The sequence below is a fragment of the Rhinopithecus bieti genome, unplaced genomic scaffold, assembly GCF_001698545.2.
Source record: "Rhinopithecus bieti isolate Rb0 unplaced genomic scaffold, ASM169854v2 scaffold_14825, whole genome shotgun sequence".
Lineage (NCBI taxonomy): Eukaryota > Metazoa > Chordata > Mammalia > Primates > Cercopithecidae > Rhinopithecus > Rhinopithecus bieti.
The window spans coordinates 156,589-172,168 of NW_016807875.1; the positions used below are offsets into that span (position 1 = coordinate 156,589).

The 15,580-nt window shown below is 48.2% G+C and overlaps 1 pseudogene; it reads left to right on the top strand.

The window, feature by feature from the left end:
• The window catches only part of LOC108536934 (lymphocyte-specific protein 1-like), a 29,439-nt pseudogene extending 18,287 nt beyond the window's left edge, over window positions 1–11,152 (top strand).
• Window positions 11,153–15,580: the final 4,428 nt, after the last annotated feature.

Genomic DNA, 15,580 nt, shown 5'->3' on the forward strand with positions numbered 1-15,580 from the left:
CTTCTTTCTTTCTTTCTTTGACAGGGTGTCACTTTCTCACTCAGGCAAAAATACAGTGAAGCAAACATGCTCACTGCAGCCTGGTCCTCATGGCCAAAAGGGATTCTTTCACCTCAGTCCCCCAAGGACTGAGACTGCATTGATGTGCTACTACATCCAGCAATTTTTTGTGTATTTTATAGCAACAAGACTTCTCCATGTGCCCAGGCTTTTCTCAAACTCCTGAGCTAAAGAGATATGCTACCCCCTCCTCCAAATTGCTGGGATTAAAGATCTGAACGATCACAACTTGACAGACACTATTTCTCATGTTGCCACTGTGAAGACAGAAGAGACTAAGGAGTTTTATCGTTTCATTTAATCCTCACAGTTCTACATTATAGGTAAAAAAAACATAACTTCATAACCTAAATAACTCTCTTGAAAGTCAAAGTTGGTAACTTCTTCTTTAAAGTTATTTACAGCCTTTTTTCCTATAAAAATTGATGATTCTGTCAGCATTTTCTCAAGAAAATGCTTCCTCCTTGCAGATTATTCCATTAATTGTAGAATTATCTACTATAACACTTCTGGAACTGCATATATTCCATTTCTGTAAATTGTATGTTCAAAAAAGTTAATTGGTTTAATTTTTTGTTCTATTCTATATACTTTTATCATTAGATAATTTATTAACCCTTAAGTCATCCACTATTTAAAACTTTATTTTGTTATTTTATAAATTAACTTTGTTTAAAGTATTCCTATTCATATATTCAATGATTCACAATAGGCTGAACGAGGTGGCTCATGCTTGTAATCCTAGCACTTTGGGAGGCAGAGAGGGGGGATCAATATTTTAAGACAAGCCTGGCCAACATGGTGAAAAGCTGTCTGTACTAAAAATACAAAATTTTAGCCAGCTGTTGTGACACACATCTGTATTGCCAGTTACTTGGAATGCTGAAAAACCTCTTGTAGTAAGAAAAATATTCAGAACCCCCCTTCCTTTCTTCTCAGGGGAAGACAGAGTAGCTCCACTCTGCCCTCTCTCCCCTAGGGGAGGGGGAAGGAGAGGAGAGAAGAAAACATGCCATGACTGGCAGAGACAAAGGAAAGACTGACAGAGAAGAAAAAGAAACTAGGAGAGGAAGTCAGACAGAAAGAAAGCAAAAACAGCAAGCATAGAGTCAAATAGTGAGCAGGCACACTAAGGGTTAAGTCCCTCTCCTAAGCCTGGCTTTATGTGAAAAAGAGGACAGGGACCATCTCCAGGAGGATAGCAGATGGAGGACAGCAGACAAGGTGCAAAGGCATATTCTTTGAATTTGTGGCAGGCATCTGCCAAGCCTGTGGGACAATGACTGCCCAGGGGTTAGACTCCAGCCACACAAATCCAACCCAGACCAAGAAACTAAGTGTAGGAAAAAAGGAAAGAAAAAAGGAAAATCAAGAGAAAAAAAATTAGGAAAAACAGACAGCAGCACGTGTGTGGGGACAGGGCCCATGCCTTGATCCATCCCCACTTGCAGCAGGAGCAAGAGAACTTGGGAAAAGAAAGGGAAACAGGATGATAGAGAGAGGAAGTAAGAAAGACTAAGTAAGAGAGAAAGTGGAAGAGACAGAAATCAAAAGACAAAGGTGAAACTAGGAAAAAAAAATGTGTAAAAGGAAGGCAGAAAGTTAAGACATGTTAAAGATTGAAAAGTCATAAGAACAGCTATACAAGGAATAGCTTGAAATATTGTATAATTTAAAAATAATTAGGCCTCCTGAATGTAAAATAGAAAAATTTTAAAGCTGGGTGTCCAGGGGAGATATCACATGTTGGCAGGTTCTGTGATGCTCTTGAGTGGTAAAACCAGCAAGTTTTTATTAACAATTTTCAAAACAGGAGGAAGTGTACGAATAGGTTGTGGGTCACAGAGATCACATGCTTCACAAAGCAAATGGAGGCAGGGTGAGATCATGGGACCACAGGATGGGGTGAAATTAAAATTGCTAATGAATTTTGGGCACATCTTGTCATTGATAGCATCTTATCAGGAGACAGGGTTTGAGAACAGACAACCTGTCTGACCAAAATTTACTAGGCAGGAATTTCCTCATCCTTACAAGCCTGGGAGTGCTACAGCAGACTTGTACTCTAATGTTAACAGTATAAAGCCTAGGGATCTATATGAAGGTTAAACTTCAATTCATTTTCAGAAAATATACCTCCACCTTTATTTTAGAATAAACTGTCTTAAGCTTCACAATACTACTCTGATACTTCTTTTAAATAAAAGATTTCGACGCTTGCACTCATAATTAATATCCTGTCAACAGAAGCAGAGGAAAGCAGATATTTCCAAATAGTACTTTAACTGACTCATGTTTTAGCAATACCAGTAAAAATGTTTAAATGTAGTTCAACTTAAGTTCTATTATTTTATCAAAACGGCAGGGACCTCTTGTGGTGCACCATCTGCACCAGGTCCTCCGATGACTTTTGGTGGAAGCAGTTACCATGATTATCACAATACATGACACAGATATGACAGAAGTTGGGAGAGTTACTCAAGGAGTCATGATGATTTCCATTCCAGTGGTTGTGAGCACAGTGGCAGAAAAGAATGAACACATTCACCGTCGGTGGATAGGGTGAACCGTGCTCCTCGTGAAGCATATGGTAGCTTAAGTTGCAGGGATTCTAGGAAAGCTGTTGGAGGAAGATGATCTGACAAAGTAGACTTAAGCAGATATTTAAAATAATAGTTCTTCCATACGAAACCTTGCTTGCATATTGAAAAATATATGTTGTTTCTGCATAGTTTCCTGAGTACCGCTATAAGAAATAGATTGGTTTTGTGTGGAGAGGTAAATACTAATTTCCTCCATGAAGTTTTGGGGTATTAGGATGAAAAGAAATTTTTTTCAAAGTAATTTCATTTTTTTTTTTTTTTTTTTTTTTTTTTTTTTTTTCATGGAGCGCAGAGTCTCACTCTTCCCCCAGGCTGAAGAGGCAGTGGCACAATCAAACGGCTCATACAAACTGTCACCACCTGTGTTAATAGTTATTTTGAATGCTGTTCGTCAGTGCCATAAAAAAAAGCACTTGAACATAAACTAATTTATTTTAGTAGGGCCATTTTCACTTCACTGCAGTAGAAGAGTACACTCACCAGCAGTTTTGCCAGAGAGTACACAAACAAAGGAGACAGTGTCTTTATAACCTTATGCATCCATCCTACTGCTTATGTACAGTTGCCATTGACTGGAACAGAACCTCACATTCTGTATTGTTCTGTATTGGTTAGCAACTTAATACTTTTAAATGAGCAAAGCGTAGAGGAGAATAAAGGAAGGAGAAAGTAACTTGTGGAATGCTGAGAAAGATAAAAAACACTTTACAAAGGAAGAGGAATAGGGCTATGACTGACTGCTTTTGGGCCAGTTCGGCATGCCGGGCAAATATGTAGGCTAATGTGAGAGCTAAGCACATAAGTACATTGATTTCTTTATACGGCCAGCAGATATTATAAGAATGTTAGCACAGCTCTTTTGAATAAATTTTGCTTTTAAGAAAGTTACCATTTATTCCTAATTAGATGGGGAAGGAAGTATTGAAGAGGAAACGTATCTTACCTTTTTCAATATTACCCACCTTTTATTTCCATAATTGCTCTTCAACTTGTTTAATATGTTTTGACTTAATGCTGATTTGTCTGTCCAAGATAGAAGTTTTTTTTTGAAGAAGTTGAGAAGAGTTAGGAGTTAAGTCTGTAAGAGTGGGCAGAGACAGTTTTTGATAAAAAAGTTTGAAAGGCAGGCAATAATATATACAGCCTACAAAGACTAAGTATACAATAACAAGAGCGGAACATGGTGAGAAAAGAATGTTAATTTTTTTTGTAGCTACCTATCAGAAAGCAATGTAGACTTAAATTTTGCAGGTATTTGATTTTTGCTTCAACTTGCTGGCACTTCTCACAGGGACCTTAAAACATATATATAACCCTGAGGATTAAAGGACTTGTGAGGAGTTTCCTGGCTGTGGTGTTTTGCTTTACCTTTTTAGATGGATGAAATGCCAGGGTGAAGGGGCTAGTCAATTGGATTAGAGAACATTCATCCCCATGAGAACAACCATAATCAAGGCATGCAAAGTCTTTACATGGTAAAGCATAATCCCTGATGTTTCAGTAACTTGGATGATTTCTGATTCCATAACTTAAAGCAACAAATTTTAAATGACCAACTTCTAGTATCCAAAGCATAATCTGTTTACAACTTAAAAAAGGGCTAGACCTCTATACATAAATTTCTCAAAATAGAATATTCAAACACCAAATATGCATGTGGAACAGATACTCATAATTAGGGATTCAGAAAATGCACTTCAAAATCAAAATGACACACCAATATTCACACATACTGGAATATTTATAAATTGTAAAAAGCCAGAAATATCAAGTCTTTGAGAGGATGTAGGTAAATTGGAACCCTGAAACAATGCTTGTTGGAATGGAAAATGATTGAGCTACTGTGGAGACATGTGGTGGGTCCTCAACAAGACAAACATAATTTTCATATGATCAAGCAACTCCACTCATATATAACCAGAATTGAGTAAGTGTATTCAAACTAATATTTGTGCCTATAAGTACTGTAGTGGAAACAACCCAAACAAAATAATGGGTTAATAGCTTGTGTAAGGCATGAAGTACTACGATATAAATGAACCTCAGTACATCTGGCAGAAGGAAAGGAGACAGATAGAGAAGTTCATGTAGTGTTTGAGCCCATTAAAAGGGAATGCCTGGAACAGGTAAGTTCATACACAGAAAACAGATTGGTGTATGAGAAGGAGCCCCAGAGTGATCAGGGAGGCCCAACCCTGCCCTAGGGAGCCTTAGACTTATGAGGGAGGTCAGACCCTGCCCTAAAAAGCCCCAGACTGATGAGAGAGGCCCAGCCCTGCTATTAGGGAGCCACAGGCTGACAGAGGAGACACAGCCCTGCCCTCAGGGATCCCTACACTGATGGAGGAGGCACCGCCCTCCTCCTCAAGGAGTCCTGGACTGCTCAAGGAATCACAGTTCTCAGGGAGCCCCAGATTGATTGCGGGGGTACAGCCCTGCCCACGGGATTCTCTTATCACAGGAGACACAGTCCAGAGCCAGCACTGTGGCAGACAGTTTCCTACACTTGGAGCCCAGGGCGTGAGCAGGTGCCCTGAGGTGAGTGTGGGACCCTGGCAGAGGAGGCAGCAGCCGCCCAGTCCTAAGTTCCCCCGTGCTGCCTTCAGCATCAGACTGAAGCTCCTGGAGGCCCATGAACTGGATGAGGATGAGGGCTTTGGCGATTGGACCAAGAGTCCAGAGCAGCGGGAGCAGCTCAACGAGGCCCAGGGAACTTCGGACATTAGCCCCGGTGCAGGAGTCCTGAGGGGGAGCAAGAGTACAGGTGTGTGTGTGGGCCTTGAGGGCGGGTGCTGGGCAGAGCAGGGCTCCCTTCAGGCCTCCTACCTGCACCTGAGCAGCCACCCGTAGGTGATTTCCAAGCAGTCCTCTTTCCAAGCAGTCCCTGAAATGTCCCCATGGCCAGGAAACGGGGAGAAAGGAGAAAAGAGAGGAAAAGGGCGAGATATCACCGCAGCCGGCAAGGGGCTGTGAGGAAACCTCATTCTGGGGCTCCCCAGGGCCCCTGGGCCCCACTCAGGAAGGGGACAGGCTGGATGCTTTCACATCAGCACACAGCTGCGACCGCTTCCCTAATGGAGGCTGAGTGCCTGCTGCCAACACCGCCCCTTCCTACCTGGGGCTCCTTGATCTCCATGCCCACGGAAGGGAGCAGGTATTTCCAGATGTGCATGGTGGAGAGTCTGCCTGGAGAATGCACTTTCCAGATGCGTGGATGTGTGTGCCTGTCTCAACTCCAGCAGGCCCAACAGGGGTTGCTCCCAAGTCCCACCTCACTACCCCTGCTCAGAGTCCTTGCCCCTCTCGGTCACCTGTGGACACGATGGGGCCGACCCCACTCACGCTGCGGGGTCCAGGCCATCTGGGACCCCAGCACTGCTTAGGATCCCCTTGCCCTGAGTAGGTCCAGAGCCTGTAGCTGGGTTGACAGTTCTCCCTGGTCAGGGTCTTTCCTGGCCCCTCTGAGGCTCTAAAGCAGCCTGGAGCTCTAGGGACTGTGTTGCTGAGCTATACTCCCTTGTCTTCATGTAAGTGGTCTCCCACTCCCCCAGGAGCCACTGGTCCTGTCCTGTTGCAGTGCCCACGGGCCCCCACCCCAATCCCGGCCTTGATCACCCCATACACACTTGGGAGTGAGTGGCCCTCCATTTCTGAGATGGGGCAGCTCCCTTCTAGCTGGCCTCACGCTTAGGTGGGCATGGCGGCTCCCAACAGCAGGGGGCATTTGACCCTTCTGTGGAGCCTAGTTCTGCAACTGCCACCCTACCCCCTGCACCTGCCTGGTCACACTGACCTCCTCCTGAATGGTCCCTTTGTGTGGCTGCTGCTGGCTCAGACCCATGCCCACCTAGGATGGGTGGGGCTGGGTCTTGGCTGGCACACACACCTGGGGACCTGAAATCATGAAAAATTTGAGAATTTCCCATTTTCTCCTACAAGTTCAGTCCTGCTCAAATGCAGAGCCACTCCAAGCTGCCAGCTGACTGGCCTCCCATCCCCTGCAGCCAGAAGCCCCTTGGACCCACTCTTCAGTGACCTGGCCCCTACACCTGCCTAGCCCTCCAAATGACCCAGCTTCCAGTCCCTGACAACACCCATAGGCCCCTACAGGGAGAAGAGCAGGAGTGGTGACCTTGGCAGCCTGCTCCCCCTGGGGCCACCCCAGACCAACAGGGTGGGCAAGCAGCTGCCAGGCTGAAGCCCAGCCAGAAAGCTGGGGATTGAACCCAACCTGAGTGCCCCTGGGGGACCCTCAGTCTGTACAGCCCTGTCTGGCAGGGAATGGGCAGTTCTCCAAGAATCTCAGGCCCTGACACAGGGGCCCAAGTGGACTGCGGTGACTCTGAGGCCACTGGAACTTATTTCCCAATGGGCTTAGATCTCAGATCCCTTAGCAGTCAACTAACCTGACTGCCCCTATTTTAAAGATGGGGAAACTGAGGCTTGGAAATGGGAAATGGTCAGCGTAACAGTCCAATGGCCCTAGAACGGTTTTGCCTCCCTTTCCACCCACAGGCCTGGCCTGCATGCCTGTGAAAAGGACAGTGATGAAGTCCACCTGGAGAAGTTGAGTCTGAGCAAGGAGGGGCCAGACCCAGAGGACACGGTCCAGGACAGCGGTGGCCACAGGGGCTGAGGAGGAACAGGAGGAAGTGACGGCTGTGCCTCACAGGGTCTGGCTGCAGCCTCACCCCAGGGATGAGTCTGCCTTTGCTGTCTGCACCACTCTGTGGGCCCTGTGGGACAAGCCCAGAGTGGGACAGCACCCCACAACCCTATACCTTGCTGCCCCTTCTGGTCCCGCATTCTCAGAGCAGGTAAGGCTTGGTTACTCTCTTGATAGATCTGGAAACATTTCCCCAAACTTCGCAGTTCCTCACCACCAGCTCCAGAACTGGAGCACTTCAGGGCCATAGAGAACCTGAGGCCAACAGAGGGGACACCATTTGTTCCTACAGGTTCTGGGTGAGGCAGGAGAGGTATAAGCAAGGGGTCAACTGGGATGTCTTTTTTCCCCTAGGACCAGAAACGTCAGCAGCCCAGGACCCCTAGACACTTGGTCTTGGAGGGGTTCATCGAAGATAGCTTGCCTCCCTTGAGCCCCATCACCAAAGTAGGTCAAGCTGCCAAGCCCACCATCTTCTCTCCTCTCCCTGACTAATACCCAAAAGGCCAATGCTACATGCCAACCACAGGAAGACCAACCAGGTCCAGGCCCTGCTTTTGTCTGCTATTTCCCCATTGCCAGGGGCAGAGCAAACCCCTGTGATATAAGGGTTGGGATTTGGATTGGTGGAGGGAGAAGTTGGGGATACCGAGGGTAGCTCTGCCTTGGCTGTTACAGGCCTGTGTCTATCTCTACCTTCTGCAGCTTGTTGACAGGACTGAATCCCTAAACGATTCCATAGAGAAGAGGTCTGTCTGTCTGCTTCCTGGGCTCAGATCTTTGGTTTCCCCAAGTGGTAGATGTGGGGAGACATGGGGCCTAATGCCTCTTCTACCCTCCAGTGACAGTATGAAGAAATCCAAGCCAAACTTGCCTATCTCCAAGATTGACCAGTGGCTGAAACAATACACCCAGGCCACCAAAGTATGACCTGGCTCCCCTCTCCTGCAAAGTCCCCCATCCATCCTGGCACCACTCTTTTATCCTACCAGTGCCCTTCCAGCCAATCAATGCTGCCTTATTCAACCAACACCTTATCCAACTAACACTTCTACATCCAATCAGTGCTCCCCTACCCAACCAGTGCTCTCCCATTATTCAATGTCTTTCCATGTAATCAAAGCCCCTCCATTCAATCAGTGCTACTCTATCCAACCAATAATCTTCCATCCTATCAATGCTCCTGCATCCAATTAATGTTGCTTTATACAACCGACACTCCTGTAAACAATACTTCTCCAATTACGCAGTGTTTGTCCAATCAATCAATGCCCCTTCATCCAATCAGGACTCCTTAATCCAATCAATGCCCCTCCATTCAATCAAGATTTCTCCATCCATCCAATACTACTACATCCAATCAATGCCTCTGCATCCACTCAATACCACTTCATCCAATGAATGTTCCTCCCATCCAATCAATTCTCCTCCATCCATCAATGCTTCTCCATCTGACCAACACCCCTCCATCCAACCAATACTCGTCTATCCAATTAATCACTGTCCAAGTAACCAATGATCCTCCATTCAATAGTGCCTCACCATCCAATCATTTCTCCCTCATTTAGCCAGTACTCCTCCATTCAGTCAATGTCCTTGCATCCAACCAATACTCCTTCATCCATCAACTCCCTTCAGTCCAACCAATGCCCTTATTCATTCAGTGCCCCTCCGTTCAATTAATTCCCCTCCATCCAACCCATATTCCTGCAACCAACCAAAACAAATTCGGACAGTCAAAACCCCTCCATCCAATAATGCCTTGCCATCCTATGAATGGCTTTCTAACAATTTTTCTCCATCCAGCTAATATGCCTACATCTAATCAAAATAGTTTCACCCAGCCAATGCCTCTGCTTCCATTAATGCCCTTCTATTCAACCAATACTTCGTTGTCTAATCAGGATATCTCCATATAACTAGTATCCTTCTATCCAACTAATACTTCTCAACTAAATCAGTGCCCCTTCATCTACCCAGTGCCCTACCATCCACCCAGTACTCACTTACCCAACAAGCACTACTCTATCTTACCATATTCCTTCATCCAATCAGTGCTCTTCTGTGCAATTAATGACCCTGTATCCATACATTACCTCTTCACCCAATGAACAGTCTTCCATTCAACTAGTTCTTCTGATGTCAGTTATTACCCCTTCAACCAACCAATTCTCCTCCATTCAACCAGTACTTCTCCATCCAATCCAAGTTCCTCTATCCAACCAACACCCTTTTATCCAACCAATATTCTTCTATCAAATTAATGTCTCTCCATCCAACCAGTAATCCTGCATCCTATCAATGCTCCTGTATTCTATCAATATTCCTCCATCCAACCAATACTTCCCCGTGCAATCAATACTCCTTCATTTATTCACTCCTCCTCCATCCAGTCAATACCTTTCCATCCTACCAGTGCCCCTCCATCCAACGAATACTCCTTCATCCAATCAATGTCGTTACATGCAATCAGTGCCCCTTCATTGAACAGTATGTCTGTATCCAACCAATCCTACTTCATTCAATCAAAGCCACTCCATCTAACAAATACTCCCTCATATAATCAATAGCTTTCTATCCAATCAATATTCCTTCATCTATCAATACCTTTCTATACAACCAGTACTACTCCATCTAATCAATGCTCCTCCATCCAACCAATACTTTGCAATTTAACCACTGTCCCTCCATCCATTCAATGCCCCTCCATCACAACCATGGTCCCCCAGCTTTACCCCATGAGCAGCATGGAGACAGACCCACATCTGTCCTGTGCACCATAATCTCCTAAGTGCTCTTCAGTACAGAGAGGTGTCTCACAATTGCATTGAAGGGAGGAAGGCACATCTTTTCAACGATCCTCACCCTAGGGCTGCACTGGGTAAGTGCTTCCAGGGAAAATATAAAGAAAAAGTAGAGGGTTGTCAAATGTTACCCCCTAATATGTCTACTGTGGCCATCCACTAAGGTAATCCTGATCCTTTGCCTCTTCCTAAGACCACTGGCCCAACCCCCAAGCTAGCTTGCCATGTCTCCGTAAAGCTGCCCAAGATGACTGTGGCCAGTACCAAGAGTCGGTGGGAGACAGGTGAGGTGAAGGCTCAATCTGTGGCCAACAGCCAATCCTACAAGGTAAGGCCCTCTCCAGGGGTAAGGCTTGGATTCAGAGCTAGCACCTGGTAGTTTAGCAGCAGGCCAGGTTTTCTTGTTAAGTCAAGTGTGGGACTGTCCAGGATGAATGTGTATAGACAGAACCCTGAGGCATTGCAGTAGGGTTGTTGGGTTCACCCTTGCGGGTGTCAAAGACTGTGTTGGCTGTGTGGAGGTAGATGGCAACCTTATTCTATTCCCTGCCTCTTCCATTGGGATCACACAGAAAAGGGTTAGGTAGGCAGGCCCCCTGGGCAGTTGGGCAAGGTGAGAGAGAAGGATCCAGGGCTTCTAATCCCTGAGATGCAGGGGTCTGCACTTGTGACATATCCTTCTGGTGCGCCAAGGATATTGTGGCTGGAGACATGAGCAAGAAAAGCCTCCGGGAAAAGAAGGGAGGCTCCCAGTCCTGATCAACAATTAAGGTAGAGCCTAAATGTGGTTGGTGCCATCAGGGTGGGTGCAGCAGGGGAGGGCAAAGAGGGGATTTTCTGTGCACCTGGGATGGTTTCCCAGAGGCAGAGGCAGCATCATCTCCTTTCTGCTGGCTGTCACCTTCACTCTTGGTCTCCTTCCCCAACATGGCACCCCATCTAGGAACAGGTATGCATTCATGGCCACTAGGCATAGGAAGTATGATAAGGTACTTGTGGAAGGGGGCCTGGCTCCATAGGCCTCCCATCTTGGTGAGTCCCCGGCAACTCACAGAGTGGGACAAGGTGCACAAAGGTGCCCTGTGCTGAGAACTTGGTGTCCTGTAGGGAGCCTGGAGCTCTGTTGCAGGCTGCAAGGGTGCACCCAGAGTTAGCCAGAACTCAGACCAGCTCAGTCTCCCAGCCCTACACACATGCTGTCTCCCTCACCTGACACCAGATTCAAAGATGGCTAATTTTACCAGAGTTAGCCCAACTCAGCCACTGCTCCACCAGGGAGGCTCAAGGCTCCCATCTGGGACTCCCCAAAAGCCCTAGCAGGGCTCATGAGGGGAGTGAGGTGCAGCCTGGCCACCAAAGAACTAGCACTGAAGGAAGTGGATGGCATGGAGCCCGGGTTCCCAGCCCGTCTGTGTGCTGGGGGTCCATAGAGGGGCAGGAACTAAGGTCCTACTCCCTTGTCCTAGCTGAGGGCCATTCAGGGATCCTAATGCCCTTCCCAACCCATGTTGTAGTCAGTTAGACAGTTACCATGGTTAGACAAACATATATTAGTGACCTGAACCCTGTGCTCCATTTCCAGCACCCATCACACCAAAGAGTGGGGTAGTAGGCCTCCTACCATCTTTCCCTGCTAAATCCTGACTCTCAAGCAGCTGCAGCTGAGGCTTTTTCTGGTACCTCTGTGTCCCTCTCCTATGGTAGGCAACCCCCAACAAAGCCTGGTTGACTGCTGTCTGGGCCCTCCATTGTCCCTACTGAGGCCACAGCCCCTTCTCCACACCACTTGGCCAAACTGTTATCGCAGGGTTTGGACTGAGGGCTCCCTTTTCATCTGGCTGTCAAAGCCTGGGCATGGCCAATGCTGAGACCCTCTCTCTCCCACAAAACAACTCTTCGAGTTCTGCCCTCTCAGCTGTCATTTCATGTGGGGGAAGTAGATGTTGGCAATGAGAGGGGTCATCTTGGGCCCTCCTCCACCCCCTAATGAGCCCCTCCCTGCCTGCCTCTGAGGATTTGTATCAGTGCTAAGTCCCACGCTGGTTGTGGGCTCCTGCTAGTCCCTGGGTCTGGCTCTGACAACAGAAAGCACAGACAGCAAAACTGTTGACTCTGCTCCTGATGCTGATGGCCAAGCCAGCCTGACCATGCCCATGCCTCAGTAAGCAGACGTCTGCCCCCAATCCTTTGACAGCCAAAGGGAGGAATGACGCAAGGTCTAGGACACTGATGAAACAGGCTAGGTCATAGGTCAGTTGGTGCAATCCTCTGCTATCTTACCTCAGGTTTTCATCCCAAGGCCCCTATCCTACACCCCAATGCTGACCCCTTCTTTGTTCCCCTCACACCAATGTAACTCAGGTGCTCCACCTCACCCACTCTGCCCCGTCCATTTGACCCCCCTCCTGACTACCATCCTGACATCCCTGTGGCACCCTCCTGTCCCCAGTTGTTCCCTTCCCAGACTGCCCTGTACCCCATGCCTTTTGGACCATGGTACATCCTTATGCAGAAACTATAAGCCCTGAGCTAAAGCCTCAGCCCTCTCTTCTGTTCCCCTGATGGTCCTGGGCCCTGGTGTCCATTCAGGTTATTTCACTGGAACCTCCAGCTGGTCGCTGTGTGGTTGAGGTTCTTGGGTGTGGCATTCAGCTCCAGGAGGGAGTGGACTATGGAAGGGGGCTGGCTGGCCTCCTGCACCTTCAGGGCATTGAAGCCAGGCTGGTACAGGAAGGGCAGGCAAGTGAGGCTGCCTATGGTGCGCTCCCCACCACTGGGCCCCACCAGGCACCCTCGGGCCTGTACCAATGACATATGGTATAGCAAGGCATCCCAAATCCTGGAGGCCCAAGAGGTATGGATGCGGTGCAGTGGTGGTGGGCATGTTTTGCTCCATTTTGCATCTCTGGCTCCAGGCTCTGATGCGACCTTGGGCACAGAGACTCCTGGGCCTCCTACAGCTGCTCTTGAGTCACTTCGACACTGAGCCAGGGCTTGGGCTAAAATTTGGAGACAGAGCATAGTTAAGGGCCTGATGATAGGGCAGAGGATGTGGCCCAGGCAGCGCTGGACACTCACTTAGCTTCAGTGGTGGGGCCACCCATCAGGGTTTCCTCCAGGTGCTCTCTGCCAGGTCTCACAGGGTGAGACTATGTGGTGAGAGCTCCAGTGTATGGCAGGTGGGGGCTAGAGGCACCAAACCCTTGCTGTAACCTCTCTGGGCATCGAGCCCTGGAAGTCTGGTGGCAGCCGTGGTACAGGGGACTGCACAGGCCAGGGACTGACAGCTCGGGCTGCAGTGGGCAGCAGGCAGATGTGAGCCACCATGACCAGGGTCTCGTCCCTGGGGGGACAGGAAGCAGCATCTCTGTCCTGGCTATTGGATTCCCCTTCTGGGGCTCTCCTGGGGTGCTCAGCAGTCCCATCATGTGGGGACATTATCAGTTGAATGTATACCTGGGTGATGTGGGTGAACTCAGCCATGGTGGATGAGACAGGGATGAAGCCACCAAGGGGTTGGGCAGGTTCTGGGTTTGGGACTACAATCTGGAGTCTCATGGCTTTGAAGTGAGCAGTTAGAATCCTGCACTGGGTGAGGCTGAAAAAGAATGTGGACTTCTGAAATGGTGACACCATGTGGTGGATGATGGGGGTGTGCGGGGAGCGGGTTAGGGCAGCCACCATGCAGGGAGCCTTGGTGGGGCATGGGGATTCAGGAAGGTGTGGGGCTTCAGCAGGGTGTGGGCCCTCAGCAGTGTACAGGCTATAAACTCCTGGTCATGGCTGGCCTCACTCACAGGGGAGAGAGAGGTGTGGAAGGCTTGAGATGGGGGGATGTTTGCACCCCACTTCGTGTTCTTCTGGACTGCTTTCCTCAGGAGCTTCTGCAGATGCAGGTTGTCCTTCCTTGGCTTGAGAAGCAGGGGCTGTGGGGGTCCAGGGGTTCTCTGGAGGCTTGGGCCACCCACCTTGGATGCCATTGATGTGGCCAAGATGAGCATGGGCATTGAGCTAATGCTCAGTTGAGCATGGATGCCTTATTGTGTGGGAGGGATAGCAGTCAGGCCAGTCCTACTCCCTCCTGAGGTGGGAGGCTGGAGTCCCCCTTGGTCCAGGCAGGACCTAGGACAAGGCATCTTTTGATGACAGCCACCTCTGGGGTCTCAGGTATGATTTCATCACCTGAAGACCCCTCAACAACTCTCCATACTATATTCCAGTCCCCATGGGTCCTGATTCTTTCACACAGCCTCTTTCAGGAATTGAAGTTAGAAGAGTATTTTCCAGCCACCACCTCATGTCTCAAAATGCCTCATTGTCTAGTGGGACCTGACCACATAGAAAGCCTGAAGAGGTCTAAGGTCCAGAATTTCAGGGTTCTGCAGTGGTTTATCACAGGTAGCTTTTTTCCCAACACCCGGCCAGCTCTGCCTGTACCATTTTCCTCTGCTTAGGCAGGCTGACAGCTCTTACAGCTGGGAGCCCGAGCCTGACTCACTAATGTGCATGTGCTAGTCTCAGGACACCAGACCTGAGCTGTGAGCTCTGACTAGCATCAAAATGAATGCCACCATTGCCTAGGGACAAGACCCTGTGGCTTGGCAGAGAAGGAGACCACTACGGAGGTGCCTTGGGGGTAGACTCTTGCCTGTCTTCTCTGTGCCTGTCTTCACGAGATAGTTCTATGAACCTAGGAGAGGACAGATGTAAACCAGCCTGAAGAAACATCAATCAGAGCTCCAGGAATAAAACTGTTAAATCCCTAAGGATTCAAAAGGATTCAAAAGGATCATCAGGCCTGCCTAGACGTTGTTGGCATGTGTGTTTTGAAACTTACACCACTGTGATTTCTAGATATTCCTGTATTCTCCACAGTTGATTTCTCACAGATGGAGTTTCCTGAAGAACGATGCAGCCTCAGAAGCTGCCAGGCTGTGTGTTTCTGTGGGAGTGTTATGAGTGTTGTATGTCTGCATGTGTGTGTGGCTGTGGTGTGTGTGTCTTTTTTTGTTTCTGTAAGTGGAGTCTGCTTAAAGAAATGTGGCTAATGCACTGCAGCTCTTCCTTTTATTGACTATCCCAGCCATTTGGTTGCCTGTCTGTGTGGCTCTCCTTGGGTTGTGAGTCACTGTGTTCTTTATATTTCTGTGGATCATGAATTTGCAGCAAATTGGTAGGCTGGCTGAGACCCAGTAAAACCAAATCACCTCCCTCTGCAAAAAAAACCACTCTGCTAGAAAGAACAGGAGCACACCACACACAAGAACATACATCTCCCAGTGTTTCTTGTCCTGTAGCCACCCCAGGGGGAGACACTAGCAGTCCTGTCTGCAGGGCCCCTTGAATTTACCTCAAATTCAGTTCACACTTGAGCAGGTGCTTCTCACCATGAAGGGGCACTCCTTCATTGTCTTGGGATTTAATTCTGGGACAGACAGTGTAAGCAG